Source organism: Argopecten irradians, unplaced genomic scaffold, assembly GCF_041381155.1.
Source record: "Argopecten irradians isolate NY unplaced genomic scaffold, Ai_NY scaffold_0024, whole genome shotgun sequence".
Taxonomy (NCBI): Eukaryota; Metazoa; Mollusca; class Bivalvia; order Pectinida; family Pectinidae; genus Argopecten; species Argopecten irradians.
Window position 1 is genome coordinate 127,861 of NW_027187491.1, and position 22,241 is coordinate 150,101.

General features: G+C 40.1%; 1 long non-coding RNA gene across 5 annotated transcripts; it reads left to right on the forward strand.

Annotated features, from left to right (window-relative positions):
• The first annotated feature begins 564 nt into the window (after positions 1–564).
• LOC138311446 (uncharacterized) lies at positions 565–21,991 on the forward strand. 5 transcript variants are annotated; one of them, XR_011206666.1, is made up of 6 exons: positions 565–777; positions 4,443–4,674; positions 6,232–6,454; positions 9,313–9,654; positions 21,225–21,260; positions 21,795–21,991. It is a non-coding gene; the product is annotated as an uncharacterized lncRNA (long non-coding RNA). The 5 variants fall into 5 exon arrangements; XR_011206663.1 differs by having other exon boundaries at positions 577–777; positions 4,443–4,574; XR_011206664.1 differs by lacking the exon at positions 565–777 and adding an exon at positions 1,853–3,047 and having other exon boundaries at positions 4,443–4,574.
• Positions 21,992–22,241: the final 250 nt, after the last annotated feature.

Consider the following 22,241-nt stretch of genomic DNA (forward strand, 5'->3'; position numbering starts at 1 on the left):
CAATCTGCCGACGCCGTTGCTTTACGAAGCGAACAGTATGATTCAGCTCCTCTGTTTTTATCGCATCTTGCAACTCCTGTTCTGTTTTAAATATCCGAGTGACAGGCATTTTACAGCATCTCACTCAACATGGAGTAACACCGGAACACAGGAACGATAACTCTTCATACAGCTAATTTAGTGGGCGTGTTTATGGTAATTTATGTCAGTGGGCGTGGTATGCTTCAGTGCTTGGCTTGCCTCAATGCGTTGGATTTAGTTTTCTCGTAACATCATAACTTTATATTGTCTATATTTTTCTACGAGATTAACAATAAAATATTTCACTGACATGCACATACTATCGATAGTTAGAGAGAATTCAAAATAATCCAAATGGAATAGTTCAATATACATGTACTTCAATCTTGTTTTTATCAGATGCAAATGCTATCAAAAATATGCGCGAATCTGTGCCGTCATCTTTGGCGTCAGGTTTTGTGATCTCACTGCTGACGGTTCCGTGCTCTTTAGAACATACACAGTATATATTGGACCAGTACATTTATTGTGTTGTTCTTGTATATGTGTAAATTAAAACTACGTACAGTAATTTTAAAACGTATACTGATAACACATTTCGTCTAGTAAAGAAATTTCAAATCTTGTCGTGCTGATAACGAGAATTAAAACATGGCTGCCTACATGGAGGCGCGAGACTTTTCCTGCGGGACACAATTTCAAAGTCCAAGGGGTACTGGAATGTATTGGAATCTTTATGATCACACACGTATTATGGTTAGTAGAGCTTCGCTCTACGCGGCCTTCGGCCGCGCAGAGAGCTGGGCTCTTATAAATCTACTTCGTCTAGTATAAATATATATATAAAAAAAAATACCCCTATAGTATAAAAAAACATATAGGGGTATTTTTTTATATATTTATACTAAATATTATTGACAGAATATCAAGCTCCTGTGATGAGATATACCTCAGTTATGTCAGTGTGAGACGTATATAAAAGGAGAGTCATACCAACGTAGGAGCTTTTGTGTTTGTGCACTGACCAGTTGGGCGACGACCGTTTTCCTTTGTATCTGCCGGCGCGCCTTTGATGTAGCTTGCGGGTGCGATGGTTACGTCTTACTTTCTGAAGCGGGCGTCATTTCATGAGCTGTCGTACTTTTAACGAAAATTTAAGACATGTTTTCTAAATTTTCCGTCCCTAAAGCAAGTAATAAACGTTGTAAATTTAATAAACTTTACATTGGTGTTTCGTTTTACTTGATAAGACAAGTATTTGTTGAGAAAACGGTTTTTATTCCCGGTTCATAGGCGTCTCGCGTGGTGTTTAGTAGTGTAAAGAGACAGTCACGAATCCTTCTCACTTATAAATCCTTGGTCGTATCCAAGGAAGTGTCAGCCATTTTTCTTTCTGCTCTGCTTAAATTAGTTACCTTCACTGGCCAACCCCCTATTTAAAGTAGCGAACTTCGTAATCTCCCCGCTGAAATGACGTTAGCATGCGTACACGATATTGTGTTTTGACGTCATTCCATCACCAATAGAAACAATAGTCCTGCACAAACATTAACGGGTATCCGTGGTATGTGAATAAGTGCCATTATGTCCAATACAAGCTAATATAAATTTTCAATATACATTTAGGTTTTATGCGCACATGTCACTCGTTCTGGACAGGTAGTCACGTGCACATGGCCAGTTGAGTGCATCGAGTATGATGATGTACATATATGGCGATATTGGAATTCTAGCTTTAGTTGACGTGTTTTTTAGGTCATCTGACCCGAAAGGTCAGGATGACCTATATTCGTCATATTTCGTCCGTTGTCGTCTGCCGTGCGCCATCCGCCGTGCATTAACTTTTCACATTTTGAACTCAAGTTCTACCAGTGTGATTTGGCTGAAACTTGCCTGAAATGATCCTGACATGGTCCCGACAAAGTGTTCTTATTTTTCGGGTCGATCCGAAATCCAAGATGGCCGCCACAGCCGCCATCTTGAAAACACATTTTGAACTTCTTCTCAAGTTCTACTGGTGCGATTTGGCTGAAACTTGCATGAAATGATCCTGACATGGTCCCGACAAAGTGTTGTTACATCTCTGGTTGATCCGAAATCGAAGATGGCTACCATGACACTATATCTAATTAATTGCCTATATGATTAATGCCAAGGTAGTCAGATGACCGTTAAGGCCCTTAGGCCTCTTGTTTGCTAAAACAATTAAGCCCCATACAGCATTACAGGTAACGACTTTGTTTACATATTAGTAGGTGATGCACAGTGGACAAATGCTAGGAGTAAATGTATATGTGTAGACTGAGCGCAGGTGTGTCAATTAATTTCACACGCTTTATATAGGGGTCGGTAAGCGTGTCTGAATGTAAAACAAAAATGGCTGTCCTTGACAGGGGAATGTCTCATAACGATTCTTGAAATACAAGTACATGTATACTTTATTTTTAATCATTTGAATATTTTTTACCTTGCATTGTCAGCTTTAATAATGTAACTTATAGTGGCGTTCCGATTAGTCGAGTTCGTCGAGTATCGTTGGTTCGAGGTGTTTGATCAATTAATCGAGTAAGAAATCTGTAATCGAGTTTCATCAGAATTTTAGGACACCATGATAAAACAAAGTATAAAGTGAAGAAAATCAGGCGACATAAAAAAATGACAGCACCGAGAGGCCTCGCAATCATAAGCCTTTGAAGGATTTTTTTTTATATGAAATTTGTTTATACATCAAGGAATAAAGTAATCGATTTTAATCGATCATTGATTGGTTAAATAAAACTGATGATCGACCATGAAATTTCAACCTATTCCCAACATTACCAGGATTTTACAATAAATTTGATATCTGCCTCTGCCAGGCATCGAACTCGGGACCTCAGCTCTGGATTACCAGTCTGACGCTCAAGCGATTGAGCTAAAGAGAAGTTCTTTCTAGCCGAGCGCTAGTATTGACCAGGGTTACATATTCCCCCTCCAGGTATCAACTCGTCCTCGAGTTTCCAGGGGTCACAACGATTCCTTTGCAGGTATTGTGAAGTATCATTCCCGAGTCCCTACGTGGGAGCCAATGTAACAGGGTGCAGGATTTATAATAAATCTAATACCTGCCTCTGCCAGGGTTTGAACACAGAACCTCATGATTACTAGTCTGACGCCCAACTGATTGAGCTAAAGAGAAGTTCTCTCTAGCCGAGCGCTAGTATTGACCAGGGTTACATACTCCCCCTCCAGGTATCAACTCGTCCTCGAGTTTCTAGGGGTCACAACGATTCCTTCGCAGGTATTGTGAAGTATCATTCCCGAGTCCCTACATGGGAGCCAATGTAACAGGGTGCAGGATTTACAATAAATTTAATACCTGCCTATGCCAGGGTTCGAACTCAGAACCTCATGATTACTAGTCTGACACTCAACCGATGGAGCTAAAGAAAAGTTCTCTCTAGCCAAGCAATATATTGCTGCTGGTATTGACCAGGGTTACATTAATTTATACTAGACTAATTAAGTAGATTTATATATTATACACCAATTTCCTGTGGTCTCAGAAAAAATAGGTATAACACCATGTTTATGTAGACACTATAAGTCTAGAACCAGGGGTATGTACACATTACAAGTCTAACACCAGGATATATATAGACACTATAACTTTTTAAGTGTTGTGATGTCATTGCAGGTAGGGCTGAACTTCCCAAATATTGGATTTCCAATGATCATTCACTGACTGTTGGTTTTTAATAATTGAGGAACTGGATTTCTCTCATGAACATTTTCGTTCATACTAATATTATTATATACAGATACACTTGTACAATTGTCTTGTAAATAAGTATATAGAATCATAAAGAATTATGAATTGCATTTATATATATGTTTAGAGATCTTAGGAACATATTGTTCATATGCTTGCAATTTGTTGTCCATTAGATATGTGTATATTAATTAGCAATATATAGGGTTGTCATTGATATCTTTTTTTTCATTTATTGTCAATATTGATTCCATTAGTTTAGTATTGAAACAAATTTAAAAAGATCTATATTTTTTGGAATCCATCTCAGAAACACATGTACATATTGTATAACTATTGCCTAAAATTATATATAAGTACCGGTATTGTCAACATCTGACTCATGGACACAATCATGTATGCCTTCACTAGTACTGTCAGGTCATTGATGTCATTCAACTCGATCAACATGTATTATAGAGGCAGGGAATATAACTGGATACACTGGTTGCATACATAAGATAATGTCAGGATCAATGCCTTCGGGTAAAACGAGGATTCACAGTCAGATCATTTTACATATTCTATATAAGTATTATTGGTTTCAATGTGTTAAAACATTAATAGATACTAGATAAATAATACTTAAATCGACTTAGCCTCCTTATAATGCATATTTTTTTTATTGTAGATGTCACCACAGCATAGACCCTATTTTGTGACTTCTTGGCAGAGCACAATCTTCCCTACAATGCATATGTTGCTGATCATTTCACAAAGATCTACAAGAAAATGTTTCCCGATATCAAGCTTAAGATTTCCTGTAAGTTTGACTGTAGTCAAACAAAGACCACCATGCTAGTGAAGAAAGCCCTGGCCCCAACGTTAGAGCAGGAAGTAGTTCAGCACCTGAGATCTTAGCAGTAATGGTTCATTTCTTAAACAGCAGGACTGTCTCACGGTCCCTGGCCATGCCTATTTGTAAAGTCAGCAATTCTCAGAACATCTGCAAATATACCTTCAACAAATGTTCTTGTAAGGATATCTTTCATAAGGTATCAAGTTCTAAAATAAATAAATGAAGTAAGCTATAGCCTGTATGTAAAAAGCAAAATCAAGCATTCTCTATGATTTTGAAAAATAAATTACAGATAACCCACACAGTCAGATTGCCTTCGGGTTATACTTTGATGTAATCCTTGAAAATACAGTTGATTTTTGACAGGACATATGTAGTATATGATATACTAATAATGGTTCATGAGTCTATATATATACACATATATATATGCTTTATAGTCATTTCATTTCGAAAGGGCTATAGGTTTATTCAAAGATATGTAAAGCTATCAATAACATATTTTTTTCTTTGGAAATAGGTTTTAAATGCAAGGAATAATAGCTCATACAAAAATATTTTAGAATAGTGAGAGGGTTACCTGAACTATTTCCAACATACATGTATAGCCCGCATATTTTTAGCCCACCATCAGCAGATGGTGGGCTATTCAAATCGCTTTTCGTCTGTAGTCCGTCCGTTAACAATTCTTGTTATCGCTATTTCTCAGAAAGTGATGAAGGGATCTTTCTCAAATTTCATATGTAGGTTCTCCAAGGGCCCTATAGCTAGTTATGCATTTTGCATTTTGGGATCAATCGGTAAACAAGATGGCCACCAGGCAGCCGTCTTGGATTTTGATAGTTAAAGTTTGTTATCACTATTTCTCATAAAGTACTAAAGGGATCAGGCAGCCATCTTGGATTTTGGTAGTAAAAAATTGTTTCCACTGTTTCTCAGAAAGTGCTAAAGGGATAATTCTCAAATAACACATGAAGGTTCCTCTTGGGCCCTAGTTGTGCATACTGACATTTGGGACCAATCGGTCAACAAGATGGCTGACCATGCCAGTCGCCATCTTGAATTTTGATTGTTGAAGTTTGTTACCACTATTTTTCAGAAAGTACTGCAAGGATCTGTTCTCAAATTCCATATGTAGGTTCTCCTCGGGTCCTAGTTGTGCATTTTGGGACCGATCGGTCAACAAGATGGCCGACAGGCCGCCATCTTTGATTTTGATAGTTGAAGTTTGGAAAGTAGAGAAAAGATCCATCTGACAATTGTCAGACATAGATCAATCTTTGGTGGGCACCAAGCTCCCTCTGGGATCTCTTGTTATAATTTGGTAATAGTTTTCACAGATAGCCCGCATCGGCAGATAGCCTGCATTAGGCATCTTCTGATATAAAAAATTGTATAGCCCGCTGGCAATACGCAGAAAACTACCGTAGATGATTAAAAATAAGAAATCAATATCCAGATATGTTATTTTTGATTTCAAATAATAAATTTCTTAGATTCAATAAATTTTGCTGTGCTTAACTGGCTAATAGATATTTAGTTAAGACTATTGTAATTTTGATTTGTAACTGATTCTTTTTTTTTTTTTTTTTTCCTTTTTTCTTTCTTTTTTTTTTTGCAGGAATCATGATAATCCTTTGCAGAATGTTATTTCCTTTGTCCCAGATAACTACTCTGTTATGAAAGGTAGACACAACTCTCTGATGACCTACATCAAAGAGAAAACACCCTTATATTTTTGATATTGGATGTAGCTGCCATCTGAGCAACCTGTGCACTGTGGCAGCTGTCAAGACCCTCCCTATGCCCATCGAGGATCTATTGGTGGACACCTTCTATTACAGGTACATATAATTTGTATATATTGCTTGAGGTAATTGGTTCCCAAATTCTTTATAAGATTTAAACTTTTAAGACAAAGATCTCATATGATGTAATGTGTGTTAATATCATATAGTCCCACTTGAAAACATGTATTTATAACATTTATCATTCAGTGAAGATATTTCAGTGGGTGTTTGTTGAGATGATAGATTGAAACTGTGGGAATGTTAAAGATGCTCCACCTCTGACAAATAGAATTTTTTTTTACAATAAAAAACATGAGCAGACGAATTAGTATTTTTCTTCAGTTACAAAAGTTACTTACTGTACACCATTACCACTATTGAAAAGTTTCAGCTTCTAATTTTACGCTAATTTTACTTCAAGATAACAATATTAAACAATAATTACTTGCGTCCGGAAAAAAATCGATGGCACTATGTCCTATATGGAATGAGGTACTGATTGCGCGTGCAACCGAAAGCAAAATTATATTGTTTTTTGTGTTAATCAGACATATATATATACATGATTAAATACCAATCGTTGTTAAAATGATAAGAATCATTTATGCTCTGTCAGTGGTGGGGCTTAAAATAAAATATTGTTTGTTTCCCCTTTCCGACCTACCCACCAAAACACTCCCTACCCAAAAATATTTTATTGGCATTTTCCATACCAAAAATATTTTTTTATTTCTAATTTTTAGCTCACCTGGCCCGAAGGGCCGGTGAGCTTATGTCATGGCGCGGCGTCCGTCGTCCGTCGTCCGTCGTCCGTCGTCCGTCCGTCCGTCCGTCCGTCCGTCAACATTTCCTTTAAATCGCTACTAGTCATAGAGTTCTGCATGGATTGTAACCAAATTTGGCCACAAACATCCTTGGGGGAAGGGGAACAGAACTTGTATAAATTTTGGCTCTGACCCCCCAGGGGCAGGAGGGGCGGGGCCCAATAGGGAAAATAAAGGTAAATCCTATAAAACGCTACTTGTCCTAGAGTTCTGCATGGATTGTAACCAAATTTGGCCACAAACATCCTTGGGGGAAGGGGAACAGAACTTGTATAAATTTTGGCTCTGACCCCCCGGGGGCAGGAGGGGCGGGGCCCAATAGCAGAAATAGAGGTAAATCCTATAAAACGCTACTTGTCCTAGAGTTTTGCATGGATTGTAACCAAATTTGGCCACAAACATCCTTGGGGGAAGGGGAACAGAACTTGTATAAATTTTGGCTCTGACCCCCTAGGGGCAGAAAGGGCGGGGCCCAATAGGGGAAATACAGGTAAATCCTATAAATCGCTACTTGTCCTAGAGTTCTGCATGGATTGTAACCAAATTTGGCCACAAACATCCTTGGGGGAAGGGGGAAAGAACTTGTATAAATTTTGGCTCTGACCCCCCGGGGGCAGGAGGGTGGGGCCCAATAGGGGAAATAGAGGTAAATCCTATAAATCGCTACTTGTCCTAGAGTTCTGCATGGATTGTAACCAAATTTGGCCACAAACATCCTTGGGGGAAGGGGAACAGAACTTGTATAAATTTTGGCTCTGACCCCCCAGGGGCAGGAGGGGTGGGGCCCAATAGGGAAAATAAAGGTAAATCCTATAAAACGCTACTTGTCCTAGAGTTCTGCATGGATTGTAACCAAATTTGGCCACAAACATCCTTGGGGGAAGGGGAACAGAACTTGTATAACTTTTGGCTCTGACCCCCTGGGGGCAGGAGGGGCGGGGCCCAATAGGGGAAATAGAGGTATATCCTATAAAACGCTACTTGTCCTAGAGTTCTGCATGGATTGTAACCAAATTTGGCCACAAACATCCTTGGGGGAAGGGGGAATGAACTTGTATAAATTTTGGCTCTGACCCCCCGGGGGCAGGAGGGGCGGGGCCCAATAGGGGAAACAGAGGTAAATCCTATAAATCGCTACTTGTCCTAGAGTTCTGCATGGAATGTAACCAAATTTGGCCACAAACATCCTTGGGGGAAGGGGGAATGAACTTGTATAAATTTTGGCTCTGACCCCCTGGGGGCAGGAGGGGCGGGGCCCAATAGGGGAAATAGAGGTAAATCCTATAAATCGCTACTTGTCCTAGAGTTCTGCATGGACTGTAACCAAATTTGGCCACAAACATCCTTGGGGGAAGGGGGAAAGAACTTGTACAAATTTTAGCTCTGACCCCCCGGGGGCAGGAGTGGCGGGGCCCAATAGGGGAAATAGAGGTAAATCCTATAAATCGCTACTTGTCCTAGAGTTCTGCATGGATTGTAACCAAATTTGGCCACAAACATCCTTGGGGGAAGGGGAAAGAACTTGTATAAATTTTGGCTCTGACCCCCCAGGGGCAGGAGGGTGGGGCCCAATAGGGGAAATAGAGGTAAATCCTATAAATCGCTACTTGTCCTAGAGTTCTGCATGGATTGTAACCAAATTTGGCCACAAATATCCTTGGGGAAGGGGAACAGAACTTGTATAAATTTTGGCTCTGACCCCCCGGGGGCAGGAGGGGCGGGGCCCAATAGGGAAATAAGAGGTAAATATTCAAATTCCTTCAGAAAAGAAACAATGAACCTGTATTCAGAACATGACTTGACATTACAAACCAGGTGAGCGATACAGGCCCTCTGGGCCTCTTGTTCTTTGTTTTCTCTGTTTTGTTTCTTTTCTTATAATACATTTTATGCTTTTATAACTTCAGTTTTAGAAAGAAAACTAATAACTTGAGGTATTTGTTGTCTAATAAAAAAAAAAAAAAAAAAACTACCTACCTACCCAACACTGGTATGGGTTGTTAAAGGGGAAACAAACAATTCATTAGGGCTGGCCTGGAACATCTTTAATTATTTAACTGAGAAATATGTTAAATTATATATTTTCAGCTCAGACAGGAAAGAGAAGTACATAGAATTTACAAAGTTTTGTGATGTGGAGCCAACCAAGATACTGAAACATAGCTCTACCCATTGGTTGAGCCTTGAGAAGTGTGTAAAGTGAAGTGCCTCCTAGATCACTGGCCAGCCCTCCAGAGCTACTTCAATTCTCGTGATGACTTGGAGAAGCCTGTCCGCATCAAGAGGATTGCTGGTCAACTATCATCTTCATAGATGAGAATGTACTACTTATTTCTGGCTTTCATCCTAGAGTCATTCAACGAGTTCAACATAACATTTCAGCTATTACTATTTCTTTTGAGGGCACTATTGTTTTATAGTGTTGTCAAGGTATGGCATAGTACCCGAGCCGTTTTTTAGCTCACCTGGCCCAAAGGGCCGGTGAGCTTATGTCATGGCGCGGCGTCCGTCGTCCGTCGTCCGTCGTCCGTCTGTCCGTCAACATTTCCTTTCAATCGCTACTAGTCATAGAGTTCTGCATGGATTGTAACCAAATTTGGCCACAAACATCCTTGGGGGAAGGGGAACAGAACTTGTATAAATTTTGGCTCTGACCCCCCGGGGGCAGGAGGGGCGGGGCCCAATAGGGGAAATAGAGGTAAATCCTATAAATCGCTACTTGTCCTAGAGTTCTGCATGGATTGTAACCAAAATTAGCCACAAACATCCTTGGGGGAAGGGGAACAGAACTTGTATAAATTTTGGCTCTGGTCCCCCGGGGGCAGGAGGGGCGGGGCCCAATAGGGGAAACAGAGGTAAATCCTTTAAATCGCTACTAGTCATAGAGTTATGAATGGAATGTAACCAAATTTGGCCACAAACATCCTTGGGGGAAGGGGAACAGAACTTGTATAAATTTTGGCTCTGGTCCCCCGGGGGCAGGAGGGGCGGGGCCCAATAGGGGAAATAGAGGTAAATCCTTTAAATCGCTACTAGTCATAGAGTTCTGAATGGAATGCAACCAAATTTAGCCACAAAAATCCTTGGGGAAAGGGGAACAGAACTTGTATAAATTTTGGCTCTGGTCCCCCAGGGGCAGAAGGGGCGGGGCCCAATAGGGGAAATAGAGGTAAATCCTTTAAATCGCTACTTGTCCTAGAGTTCTGCATGGATTGTAACCAGATTTGGCCACAAACATCCTTGGGGGAAAGGGAACAGAACTTGTATAAGTTCTGGCTCTGACCCCCTGGGGGCAGGAGGGGCGGGGCCCAATAGGGGAAATAGAGGTAAATCCTATAAGTCGCTTCTTGTCCTAGAGTTCTGCATGGATTGTAACCAAATTTGGCCACAAACATCCTTGGGGGAGGGGGAACAGAACTTGTATAAATTTTGGCTCAGGTCCCCCGGGGGCAGGAAGGGCGGGCCCAATAGGGGAAATAGAGGTAAATCCTTTAAATCGCCACTTGTCCTAGAGTTCTGCATGGATTGTAACCAAAATCAGCCACAAACATCCTTGGGGGAAGGGAAAAGAACTTGTATAAATTTTGGCTCTGGTCCCCCGGGGGCAGGAGGGGCGGGGCCCAATAGGGGAAATAGAGGTAAATCCTTTAAATCGCTACTGGTCATAGAGTTCTACATGGATTGTAACCAAATTTGGCCACAAACATCCTTGGGGGAAGGGGAACAGAACTTGTATAAATTTTGGCTCTGGCCCCCCGGGGGCGGGAGGGGCGGGGCCCAATAGGGGAAATAGAGGTAACTCCTTTAAATCACTACTAGTCATAGAGTTCTACATGGATTGAAACCAAATTTGGCCACAAACATCAGTGGAGGAAAGGGAACAGAGCTTGTATAAATTTTGGCTCTGACCCCCCGGAGGCAGGAGGGGCGGGGCTCAATAGGGGAAATAGAGGTTAATTCTTTAAATCGTTGCTTGTCCTAGATTTCTGCTTGGATTATAACCAAATTTGGCTACAAACATCCTTGGGGGAAGGGGAATAGAACTTGTATAAGTTTTGGCTCTGACCCCCCGGGGGCAGGAGGGGTGGGGCCCAATAGGGGAAATAGAGGTAAATCCTTTAAATCGCTACTTATCCTAGAGTTCTGCATGAATTGTAACCAAATTTGGTCACAAACGTCAGTGGAGGAAGGGGAACAAAACTTGTATAAATTTTGGCTCTGACCCCCCGGGGGCAAAAGGGACGGGGCCCAATAGGGGAAATAGAGGTAAATCCTATGAATCCCTACTTGTCCTAGAGTTCTGCATGGATTGTGACCAAATTTGGCCACAAACATCCTTGGGGGGAAGAGCAACAGAACTTGTATAAATTTTGGCTCTGACCCCTGGGGGCAGGAGTGGCGGGGCCCAATAGGGGAATTAGAGTTAAATATTAAAATTCCTACAGAAAAGAAATAATGAACCTGTATTCAGAACATCACTTGGCATTACAAACCAGGTGAGCGATACAGGCCCTCTAGTATAATAAATCTACTTCTTTGAAATCAGTTTAAAATGCTGAATCAAGATAACTTTGAAACATTTAAAAGATAGTCATTTTTTAGCTCACCTGGCCCGAAGGGCCAGTGAGCTTATGTCATGGCGCGGCGTCCGTCGTCCGTCCGTCCGTCCGTCCGTCAACATTTCCTTTTAATCGCTACTAGTGATAGAGTTCTGCATGGATTGTAACCAAATTTGGCCACAAACATCCTTGGGGGAAGGGGAACAGAACTTGTATAAATTTTGGCTCTGTCCCCCCGGGGGCAGGAGGGGCGGGGCCCAATAGGGGAAATAGAGGTAAATCCTATAAATCGCTACTTGTCCTAGAGTTCTGCATGGATTGTAACCAAATTTGGCCACAAACATCCTTGGGGGAAGGGGAACAGAACTTGTATAAATTTTGGCTCTGGTCCCCCAGGGGCAGGAGGGGCGGGGCCCAATAGGGGTAATAGAGGTAAATCCTTTAAATCGCTACTTGTCATAGAGTTCTGCATGGATTGTAACCAAATTTGGCCACAAACATCCTTGGGGGAAGGGGAACAGAACTTGTATAAATTTTGGCTCTGACCCCCTGGGGGCAGGAGGGGCGGGGCCCAATAGGGGAAATAGAGGTAAATCCTATAAATCGCTACTTGTCCTAGAGTTCTGCATGGATTGTAACCAAATTTGACCACAAACATCCTTGGGGGAGGGGGAACAGAACTTGTATAAATTTTGGCTCTGGTCCCCCAGGGGCAGAAGGGGCGGGGCCCAATAGGGGTAATAGAGGTAAATCCTTTAAATCGCTACTTGTCCTAGAGTTCTGCATGGATTGTAACCAAAATTAGCCACAAACATCCTTGGGGGAAGGGGAACAGAACTTGTATAAATTTTGGCTCTGATCCCCCGGGGGCAGGAGGGGCGGAGCCCAATAGGGGAAATAGAGGTAAATCCTTTAAATCGCTACTAGTCATAGAGTTCTACATGAATTGTAACCAAATTCGGCCACAAACATCCTTGGGGGAAGGGGAACAGAACTTGTATAAATTTTGACTCTGGTTCCCCTGGGGGCAGGAGGGGCGGGGCCCAATAGGGGAAATAGAGGTAAATCCTTTAAATCGCTACTAGTCATAGAGTTCTGAATGGAATGTAACCAAATTTGGCCACAAACATCCTTGGGGGAAAGGGAACAGAACTTGTATAAATTTTGGCTCTGGTCCCCCGGGGGCAGGAGGGGCGGGGCCCAATAGGGGAAATAGAGGTAAATCCTTTAAATCGCTACTAGTCCTAGAGTTCTGAATGGAATGTAACCAAATTTGGCCACAAACATCCTTGGGGGAAGGGGAACAGAACTTGTATAAATTTTGGCTCTGGTCCCCCGGGGGCAGGAGGGGCAGGGCCCAATAGGGGAAATAGAGGTAAATCCTTTAAATTGCTACTTGTAATAGAGTTCTACATGAATTGTAACCAAATTCGGCCACAAACATCCTTGGGGGAAGGGGAACAGAACTTGTGTAAATTTTGACTCTGACCCCTGGGGGCAGGAGGGACGGGGCCCAATCGGGGAAATAGAGGTAAATCCTTTAAATCGCTACTAGTCATAGAGTTCTGAATGGAATGTAACCAAATTTGGCCACAAACATCCTTGGGGGAAGGGGAACAGAACTTGTATAAATTTTGGCTCTGGTCCCCCGGGGGCAGGAGGGGCGGGGCCCTATAGGGGTAATAGAGGTAAATCCTTTAAATCACTACTTGTCATAGAGTTCTGAATGGAATGTAACCAAATTTGGCCACAAACATCCTTTGGGGAAGGGGAACAGAACTTGTATAAATTTTGGCTCTGGTCCCCCGGGGGCAGGAGGGGCGGGGCCCAATAGGGGTAATAGAGGTAAATCCTTTAAATCGCTACTAGTCATAGAGTTCTGAAAGGAATGTAACCAAATTTGGCCACAGACATCCTTTGGGGAAGGGGAACAGAACTTGTATAAATTTTGGCTCTGACCCCCCGGGGGCAGGAGGGGTGGGGCCCAATAGGGGAAATAGAGGTAAATCCTTTAAATCGCTACTAGTCATAGAGTTCTGCATGATTTGTAACCAAATTTGGCCCCAAACATCCTTGGGGGAAGGGGAACAGAACTCGTATAAATTTTTACTCTGGTCCCCCGAGGGCAGGACGGGTGGGGCCCAATAGGGGAAATAGAGGTAAATCCTATAAATCACTTCTTGTCCTAGAGTTTTGTTTGGATTGTGACCAAATTTGGCCATAAACATCCTTGGAAGAAGGGGAACAGAACTTGTATAAATTTTGGCTCTGACCCCCTAGGGGCGGGAGGGGTGGGGCCCAATAGGGGATTTAGAGGTTAATATTTAAATTCCTTCAGAAAAGAAACAATGAACCTGTATTCAGAACATTACTTGGCATTACAAACCAGGTGAGCGATACAGGCCCTCTGGGCCTCTTGTTGTGTTGTTTCTTAATGCTAAGTTTCTGTTTTGGGAGACTGTGGTATGTTTGTGTTGTGTGTCTCTATCTGATTGGTTGATTGTGATAAGTCACTGAGTAGCACAACCTACTTGGTCACAAGCTGTATTTTATTGGCAATAAACCTCTGCCCAGCAATAAGCCCCCTTCCCTATTGTCTATAATACTGTTTGCTTCAAATATTGATATCCAGCAGTTGTTCCACAAATCAAATGCTGCATAACCCAGCAAGATAAAATGTCTCAGTCCAGGAACTAAACCCAAAGCCTGGCTTACTTAATTAGTAAAATCTCAGTCTGGTTAATTGAACTTCCTACTTGTGCTATAGGCTCACCTAGTGGATGATAAGGTGGTGTATCCACCTAGTGGGTGATCAGGTGATGTATCCACCTAGTGGGTGATAAGGTGGTTATCCACCTAGTGGGTGATAAGGTGGTGTATCCACCTAGTGGGAGATCAGGTGGTGTATCCACCTAGTGGGTGATAAGGTGGTGTATCCACCTAGTGGATGATCAGGTGATGTATCCACCTAGTGGGTGATAAGGTGGTGTATCCACCTAGTGGGTGATAAGGTGGTGTATCCACCTAGTGGGTGATCAGGTGGTGTATCCACCTAGTGGGTGATAAGGTGGTGTATCCACCTAGTGGGTGATAAGGTGGTGTATCCACCTAGTGGGAGATCAGGTGGTACATCCACCTAGTGGGTGATCAGGTGGTGTATCCACCTAGTGGGTGATCAGGTGGTGTATCCACCTAGTGGGTGATCAGGTGGTGTGTCCACCTAATGGGTGATAAGGTGGTGTATCCACCTAGTGGGAGATCAGGTGGTGTATCCACCTAGGGGGAGATCAGGTGGTGTATCCACCTAGTGGGAGATCAGGTGGTGTATCCACCTAGGGGGAGATCATGTGGTGTATCCACTTAGTGGGAGATCAGGTGGTGTATCCACCTAGTGGGTGATCAGGTGGTGCATCCACCAAGTAGGTGATCAGGTGGTGTATCCACCTAGTGGGTGATCAGGTGGTGTATCCACCTAGTGGGTGATCAGGTGGTGTATCCATCTAGTGGATGATAAGGTGGTGTATCCATTTAGTATGTGATAAGGTGGTGCATCCACATAGTGGGTGATCAGGTGGTGTATCCACCTAGTAGGTATCAGGTGGTGTATCCACCTAGTGGGAGATCAGGTGATGAATCCACCTATTTGGTGATCATGTGGTGCATCCACCTATTGGGTGATCATGTGGTGCAAGTGTAAGATGGACAAATTTCAGTAAAATGGTTAGGGGGCCTTAATTTCATAAACTGCTGTACTTTAGGTAATTTATTTCGTATCAGGAGAGTAAATACGGTAATTTGGTAAGTACGGTAGTGGAGCAAGTTCACGTGATCTGTTGCGCGGGAAATAGAGTGCCCGGATTCAGCCATTAAAGACTGATGTGACTTAATTCTCGTCTCCTCATCTTTTAGGTAAGTAGAGTCGAGCCTTGATAATATTGTTGTAAAGTAGTAAATAAGGATTCCTTTTTCCATTTGAGTGCTATTAGGATTGCGTATAGGTGATATTTTCATGTATTTTGTCATTTATCGAGGCAATTGCGCCAGCCGGTCAGAAAGCACATGGTTTAGGGAAAGCATGGCCCAACTCGATATTGGATTGTAGTGTTGTAAAACCTGTAAATATATTTTCTGTATGACATGACATTATTCTTATGAATAATAATCAATATTACTATTGTTTTAAAAATATATTGTGCAGTCTGATGGCTAATATTCAGAATATCGAGTAAGGGTAACATTTGTACAGTTTGTACCGACTAGTTTTCATTGCGAGTTATTTCCCTTTACATGCTGTGTACATTGTTTACACAAAAGCATCTCAGTGTTTGTGTAGTTATTTACGGTTAGATTTATTATGTGATTAGTGTTGATAATTTGTGAGTATTGGATCTTTATTACATACACATGTGTGATAAGTATTGGTTACTATAAATAATAATCATTATAAGCCAAGATTTGGGCTTTACCAATTTGCTGACTTGCAAGTATATGAGTTATGGTACTAAGTGTATAGTGAAAGGTTGAGTAAGTATAATTGTATTCATGATTTATTACATTGTCTGAATTCTTTGTGTATCATTGTAAGTATAATGGAATTCGGATTAAGCTTGGTGATAATACTGACATTATGCCACATTGTTATCTTGGTGTTGCAGTAGGAATTCCAATTATGAATGCATATGTTATAATTAGGATGTATGGTAATTCTAGAGTTTTGTACATTTTCATGTTTTGTATTTTACAATTTGTTCTGCAATTGTTGCGAATGATAATTTACATAATTTGATAAATATTCTGATTGTCAATTAGAATATTCAAGTACTCGGTATGCTGTGATGCGTTGGCTAATTAGGTTGGTCACACATTGGTCACATGCCATGTGACTTGTCACCTTGTCACTTCTAGTCACTTGTATTGATTTTGTCACATACTAGTTTGGTATTATACTTGAATGGAGGCAAATATGAGGTAAAGCGAGTGATATATGTTCAGTTGAGTGTTTTACTAGTCTAGTCACAGTTTGTCACATTTGTTATTTCTAGTCACATTTTAGTCACATTTTAGTCACATTGTTGTCACAAATATCGGTTTAGGTTTATATAGAGTGTGAGGCATCAGGGTAAATGTAATACCTATGTGTGTGAATGTAACACCGAGTTGTCACATGTCACACTTAGTCACATTTGACCTATTTGTACTTACTATCTTGATAAGACTGTTGTTATGACTCTGCACGGTAATGTCTAATGGTCTGCTATAGTTATTAGACTGCAATTCATTATTATTATTGTGATTGAATTACAAATATGTTGTAATTTTGGCAAGAGAGTGCCCGGATTCAGCCATTAAAGACTGATGTGACTTAATTCTCGTCTCCTCATCTTTTAGATTCACCGCATGCACAGATCCCATGTAACACATCCACCTAGTTGGTAATCAGGTGGTGCATCCATCTAGTGGGTGATCAGGTGGTGTATCCACCTAGTGGGTGATCAGGTGGTGTATCCACCTAGTGGGTGATCAGGTGGTGTATCCATCTAGTAGGTGATCAGGTGGTGTATCCTTCATGGACCAAAGTTTGGTCAGTTTGACCAGTACTTTGACATTTGACTTATATTAAAGAAAATACTTGTCAGGGTTTAATGTCCTACATGTCAAAACATTTTACTTGAGTTATGTCTTCACTTAATTGGGGAAAAAAGATTATATACCTGTACCAGAAATCAAATGTAACTTGAAGACCTACTTCTAAGATGTTGGCCATCAAAGATTGATGTTTACTGCTTAGGGAATTTTATTACTATTACCATGATCGACTTTCTGAAATACTGAAATGCTAATCCCAGGTACAAAATAGATGATTTGTATATATAATTTTTGATTCAGTGACTGATTACTTTACTTACCATGTAAGCACATGTAGCTGATACAGCTCCATGTTTATAGTTCTGAGGCTTGGGTTTGATAGATTACTTAATATCCTATTTACTACTTCCTCACAAGGATCACACTGTTATTACCATAAAACCGTTATCCTCGGTTCATCAATCTTGAAGAACATACAGGGTCTTATTAACTGATTTTTTTTCTGGAATTATTAAAAAATTAATGGAATTTTCTGTAACAAATTTCGGCTGTTTCCTTGGTGCCATCAACTTGCTACCATTTCCTTGTTTAAAGAGCATATTTTTTGTAAAAGATTTCCTCTAGTCTTATGAGATGGATTGGGTTCTTTTACAGTTCAACAAGGGTCCTTAACTACAATGTGGTGAACTAGACTGCCAGTGTACAGTGGTATGCTTGATATTTCAATGTTCCAAGAAGTATGTGATGAAATAGATATCGCTGCCATTATACGGTATACACCTGATATTTCAATGTTCCATGAAGTGTGTGATTAAATAAATATCCCTGCCATTACACAGTTGTACATCTGATATTTTAATGTTCCAAGCATTATATTGTTATCTGGAAAAAGCCAGAAAAGATAGATATTGGTAGATAAATAAAGTAGTACTAGGAAATTTATGTTCATTTTAGGTACATTCTACCTTTTCATTTATACATGGAAATGAATGTGAAGTGGAAAACATGATAACCCATCCCAAAAGCTCATTAGCATATGAATGTAGAACAGTGGTAGTAATGGCAATAAGATGGCCAATCTGACATTACACAATAGATTATAAATGATCATCAGCCTCACCAATTATTTCCTCATTAACTTTGTATGTCAGTGACATCGGACAAATCATGCAAAGCGACCACTGACCAAAGATTTCAGACTTGGGAAAAATTGAGTTCTGATGAATAGGACAGTAATCAATATCTATGCAGGGTTAAGCTTACATAACTTTGACTAGAGATAATCTCTATTCATCTTGTTTTATTCAATACCCAGTGGGGCCGTACCCAAGGAAACACTAATATTTCATTATGTACAAGGCACATATTATAGATCAGGTAACTGAACATACTGCTGATAGCCAAGGTATTGAATATGTGGATTTTAATACATGGTGGGTAATTGTATTCATTAGAAATGAACTGGTATTACAAATTACCAGAGCGTTTTATATGGGAGGGGATAACTGAACGAGATGGAAATGTAGAGCATATATGTTGGTTATAAAATCTTATGATAACAATGGGTGATAAACAGACAACTGATATATCCTATTGCCTTATCGGCCTTCTATATCTCTTTGGCTGTTCATTGATTTATTGTTCATCATTGACTTTATTATTCATCAATTCTTAATTTAGCTCAAATTTGATGGTGTTTTATGATAATTAAATGCTAAATAAATCATTTTGTTGCTGCCTTTTGTATTAATGATGTGAAGGCTAGATAGGTATTTTTGATATTCTCACAAATTGCTTGGATGTATTATTTATAAGAGCTGGAACAATTTCCCCAAAATGATAAAATTTAGGAACATTAACTCAAACTATATTAGCTTAACTTAATGTATTTATTGAAAGAGTCATTTTACCTACAAACCTTCACCTTTGGGTCACAAGTTTGAACCCCAAGTGGGGCAGTTGCCAGGTACTGACCACTGGTCGGAGATTTTTCTCCAGGTTCTCCGGCTTTCCTCCACCAACAAACCTGATACCTCCTTAAATGAACCTGGTTGTTAATAGGATGTTGAACTAATAAACCCTTATTGAAAGAGGCTTAATTAAACATATTTTTGATGTTTCTGTAGATAACTTGTATCAATTAGACTCTAATGGATGGTTCCACACTGTCATGAGACTATAAGGAAGGCAGCCTCCCAAAAATTATCATATATAGTAGTCACACAAATAGGAGTGGTGGTCTTTAAATACCTCATAATGTGTCACATGCAGGGGAGACTATCCATATTCATTGTATGAAGTCAAACATATTAATATTTATTATTTTCCATGTTGTATTTAAACCTGTGAACCATGCATTTTTATGTTTTTAGCCCACCATCATCAGATGGTGGGCTATTCAAATCGCCCTGCGTCCGTGGTCTGTCGTCCGTCCGTAAACAATGCTTGTTATCACTATTTCTTAAAAACTGCTGCAGGGATTTTGTTCAAACTTCACATGGAGGGTCCCCTTGGTTCATATTTGTGCCATACAGATTTTGAGGCTGATCAGAAAAACAAGATGGCCGCCAGGCAGCCATCTTTGATTTTGGCAGTTGAAGTTTGTTATCGATATTTCTTGAGAACTACCGAAGGGATTTTGTTCAAACTTCTAATGGAGGTTACCCTTGGTCCCTAGTTGTGCCATACAGATTTTGAGGCTGATTGGAAAAACAAGATGGCCGCCAGGCAGCAATCTTTGATTTTGGCAGTTGAAGTTTGTTATCGATATTTCTTAAGAACTACTGAGGGAATTTTGTTCAAACTTCACATGGAGGGTACCCTTGGTCCCTAGTTGTGTCATACAGATTTTGAGGTTGATCGGAAAAACAAGATGGCCGCCAGGCAGCCATCTTTGATTTTGGCAGTTGAAGTTTTTTATCGATATTTCTTGAGAACTACTGAGGGAATTTTGTTCAAACTTCACATGGAGGTTACCCTTGGTCCCTATTTGTGCCATACAGATTTTGAGGCTGATAGGAAAAACAAGATGGCCGCCTGGCGGCCATCTTGGATTTTGATAGTTTAGGTTTGATATCCCTATTTCTCAAAAAGTGCTGAAGGGATCTTTCTCAAATTTAATATGTAGGTTCCTCTAGGGCCCTTGTTGTGCATATTGCTTTTTTGGACCATGAACAAGATGGCCGCCAAGGAGTCATCTTGGATTTTGATAGTTGAAGTTTGTTACCGCTATTTCTCAAAAGGTACCGAAGCGATCTGTCTCAAATTTTATATGTACCGTAGTATGTTTGAAAAAGTTTAAAAAGTAGAGAAAAGATCCATCTTTCCTTTGTCAAATATAGATAATTCTTTGGTGGGCGCCAAGATCCCTCTGGGATCTCTTGTCAACAACTTCAAATGTAAATGCAAGTTTGTAAATATGTATTAGGAGACAGGTTACTGTGCTTTACTATGGGTCTCTATGACATCAGAATTAAATAATGCTGTTGGCTGAATGTTCCCTTAATTTGGGATTTGAAGTAATCATCATCATTGTATGAATTAAATTGATGAATGTGTCTGATTAATTGTTGGATTCCCTGATGAAGGTGGTGTTATCTAATTCTGATCTACAAATAGACAATACATACCACGTCTACAATGTTACCTACATTTAATGTGATTGATCATACCTTATCGTATGATAATGGATAATCATATATCTAGGCTGACAGTTTTACATCAAGTTGTTATACATATATAACTCTGTAGTGCTGGTGATGTAGATTTATTGATTAAAAAGTTATCTTTGTTGTCTATTCATTTATTAGTTTCATTCTAGGAAAAAAGGTTTTAATATATCGGTTTTCCTTTCAGATATTTTGACCGTGGAATGTATGATTTCATGAAAAGGTAAATTGAAATAGCTTATTTTTAACATTAGTACAAGAAAAAGAAAAAAGTCATCAACAAAATTAGTGTTTTGTTAAACCTTAGGTTTATAAATGTCTTGCACAAGAACTGAAATCATGCATCACTTCAATAGTTTACTTTTCCTGCAGTAAAAGTCTGACAGGATATATTGGAGAATGCCAGTTTTAACCTACCTAATTATATACGTCATTCTTAAGATCTGATGAGGTCACTGGGTTCTATGATTATACACATGTATTGATAAAGGTGATTGTTGCCATGTTATATTTATGCCAGTTTAAATTTTACAAAAAGGGTCTACCTGATGGTTCCCCCACTGAAGTATCTATATTGTGACAGAATTTACAAATCTCTTGCCTAAAATGACAAGTGAATATGCTAAATCAATCAACAGCTGAATAAATGAATGTTCAGAATGTATTCAATTATCCAAATGACAAAATGTTTACGTTAAATGTATTCAAATAAAATGATATGATTGTGATTTACAGAAGGTTTCTCCTCCACTTACAGATATATCTACGTACCACTAGGAGGATCACGCGGAGGTATAACGCGCCAGTTCCTAGGGTCAGTCCTATGTTTCTCGTTTGTGTACTATTGGCACGGGTCAGAGTACTACGCCTTCCTATGGACCGTGTTCAACTTTATAGGGGTCACTGTAGAGGCCATAGGAGCAAAACTGATGACATTACAAAAGGTCAAGGATATTCAGGTAGGTCAGGATATACATGGAGTGCCGGTAAGCCATCTTTCTTTTGCTGCAATTAAGTTTTTGTTTCAATAAAAAAAGGGAAATTATCTTCTGAGGAATAAGGATTGAAATAAAAATTCCTTCAATATAAGTAAGGTTAGGGTACATGTAAAAGGTTAATTCGGATATGAGGATTGAAATAAATTTCCTTCAATATAAGTAAGGTTTGGGTTCATGTAGATGTTAACTCAGAAAAGAGAATTGAA